We start from the raw sequence: 2,997 nt of genomic DNA, 5'->3' as shown, positions 1-2,997 counted from the left end.
GTAAGGTCAGCCGACTGGGTCAGGCCTGGGGATCCTTCAAGCTGTAGGGGCAGCTCCTGGAAGAGCAGAGAGCCTGGCCACTGCTGGGAGAGAGCAGCAGCCTGTGGACCCTCCCTGGATCCCAATCCCCCAGTGCAGAGGCCAGGGTAGGGGGCTGTGGGCTGTGGAGACTCCAGCCCCAGGCCTCTACCTATAGGCTCAGAAAGGGGGAGGATGGGGCTGGGCTGCGGCTAGTGGGCTCAGTCCTCCAGGCCCTTCATCAAGTCCGCGATGCTCTCCACATAGTAATGGGGCAGCAAGTCGTGCTGGCCGGCCTCCAGGTAGGCCTGGGACTCCTCCAGAAGAGAGACACTGGTGACCGTGAGCACGTGGTCACGCCACAGTGTGGCCGCAGAGGATGTCGGTCTCCAGGTGCCACCATGAGCGTGTGGGCAGGGTCCACTCTGAAGTGCTCGGTGATTCACTCAAACACAGAAGGAATGGGCTTGCCGCCACCAGGGCTTCCCGACCTGAGGCCACCTCCACTGTTGCTGCTAGGCTCCTGGTGCCCGAGGTCCTGCAGCGGTTGCTCAGCTGATGCCAAGGGTCGCGGGAGGGACCACCGAGGAGGCACTCAGGGTCGCTCAGGTGCACAAATGCTTTGCTCTGCTTGGCGAAGAAGTGCTCCTTGTAGCCCACTAGCAGCCCTGCACCTCAGCCACCTGGACAGGGGCTTGAGCAGCAGACGCGCTGGGCACAGGGCAGAGCTGAAGAACTGGTCAGCGCGTAGCCCCTGAATCCTCTGGGCGCTATGCCAGCCCGCGACAGCCCCTCCACTAGCTCCGGAGCGCCCTGCACAGCAAGCCCGCCATTCCATAGCACCCCTGTCTCCGGCCAGCACATTACGCCCAGCCACTCCCGCAGAGAGAATATAGAAAACCCAAAGAGACCAATATGGAGCAAGGGGTTTTGAGAACCAATAAATATCCTCCCTAAGATAGCAAAGAAAAAGCCCAGATGAGATAGATTCTCCACTGAGTTCTTCCAAAATTAATAGGAAAAATAATGAGATGCCTCATCTAGTTTTTTCCTATGGAATAAAAGGGAATGAAACCCCATGTTTTTCTATGAATCCAGTATCACTGTGATTAGATGAGAAAAATTATGGAAAGAAAATTCCAGAACATATTTCTGTTGAGTAGATGAAAACTCCTTAGAAAATATTGATGACCACATTGAGAAACATTTTAAGAAGACCGCATACTATGATCACGTCAGTTTCATTTCAGGAATGCGAATTATGTTCAAACATACAGATCAATAAATATTAAATAGAATGAAATTTTTTAAAATGATGTAATCATCTCAGTTGATGTACAAAAAGCCTTCAATAATTCAACATTCATTCATGCTAAAAATACTGAAAGAAATCCAGGGATACAAGAAACTTCCATTGACATCATACAGACTATATGTAACAAACCCAATGCTGGCATCATACTGAACGAAAAGAAATGCATGCATTTTCCCTAAAACTGAAAATAAGAAAAGGATGTACACTTTCACTACTTCTGCTTAATATATTTCTTATAATTTGAAGCAGAGCAAGTAGGCAATAAAATGAAATTAAGATGATACTAATAAGAAAAAGATAAGTTAAATTACGTCTATTTGCAGATGACATAGTATCATGTATAGAAGATCCCAAAAGTCAACTAGAGGATGTCCAGAGCTGATTTTAAAAAAAAAAAAAACACTGAAAAAGTGGAATATAAAATCCACATCTAATAATCAGTAGGTTTTCTAGTTTGGGTTTTATTTTGGTGTTGGATTCCCTACATCAAGACTTGTACGTTTCACTTCTTAGTTGATGGCTGTTCCTGTCTACACAAGTCCTCTTAGAAATTTTCCTAACATCACCATATGTCCATCAAAGGTCTCATATTCACTTTTATGAAAGAATGTCTGTGATTTTCAGATATCTTCTAAAATTTTTGTAATTCCATATCTCCTTTCAATATTCAAATTTTATTCATGAACTAAACCACATAACACTAGAATTGCCACCTTAATACTTTTCATTGTTATTATAATTTTACTATGTACCTGAAAAGTTTATATTATTGAGTGCCCAGAAACTTGTGATTTAAAGGTCTCCTTAAACCTTTTCATAGTAATGTGTCTCATAATCATTTTAATAAACATTGGATTGAATTTAACTGTGGTCAAAACCATATAACAGGGCTGGAGCTGGAGCTCAGTGGTAAAAGTGCTTGCCTCGAATGTGTTGAGGCACTGGGTTTGATCCTCAGAACCATACAAGAATAAACATATTGTGTGTCCATCTACAATTAAATTAAAAATTTAAAAACCACATAATGTACGATTTTTCATTTTAATTATCATACATTTTTTTCAGTATTGTTAAATATATTCAAATTGTTGTCTAGCATATCTCTAAAGCGTGTTATCCTCAAAATCAAAATGAATTACCGGTGAAAAAAACAACTGTCTCTCTTTTCATGTGCTGTTATCTGACAAACACGCTTACTACGGTGTATCAATGGATTTGATTGCTTAATATAGCCCAAGTACTCATCAGTACTTCTTCTTGAGACAGACTCATTTTCTTGGCATAATGTCCTCAAGATTTATCCTCATTGCAGATGTTACAAAATTCACCTCATCATTATGATTGAGTGGTATTTATTGTTTGTGTATTGCAAAGTGCCTTCAATCAGCATTCTGGGGACTTTGGGTTGCTTTCACCTATTGGCTTTCAAGAATAATGCTGTAGTGAATGTGTGTACGCAGATATTGTTTTTTCACTACGTCTGTGAGTGTTTTTCTGTGTTCTTCACTGTCTTTATAATTCTCTGCCTTTCTTCCAGCATTAAGTGGATTTGATTGCTATAGGGTTAATGTGTTGAATCTAGAAATGTGATGCCCCTAACTTTGATTCTCTTTTGAACATTCTTGGATCTTTGTGCTCCTTTGAGACACCACATGATTTTTATA

General features: G+C 41.9%; 1 pseudogene; it reads right to left on the bottom strand.

Moving 5' to 3' along the window:
• Nucleotides 1–239: 239 nt before the first annotated feature.
• Nucleotides 240–882, bottom strand: LOC143384204 (chronophin pseudogene; annotated as a pseudogene).
• Nucleotides 883–2,997: the final 2,115 nt, after the last annotated feature.

The sequence above is a fragment of the Callospermophilus lateralis genome, chromosome 18, assembly GCF_048772815.1.
Source record: "Callospermophilus lateralis isolate mCalLat2 chromosome 18, mCalLat2.hap1, whole genome shotgun sequence".
NCBI classification, from domain to species: Eukaryota; Metazoa; Chordata; class Mammalia; order Rodentia; family Sciuridae; genus Callospermophilus; species Callospermophilus lateralis.
Note: the sequence above shows the minus strand (reverse complement) of the source record. Positions and strands in the feature narration are given on the sequence as shown.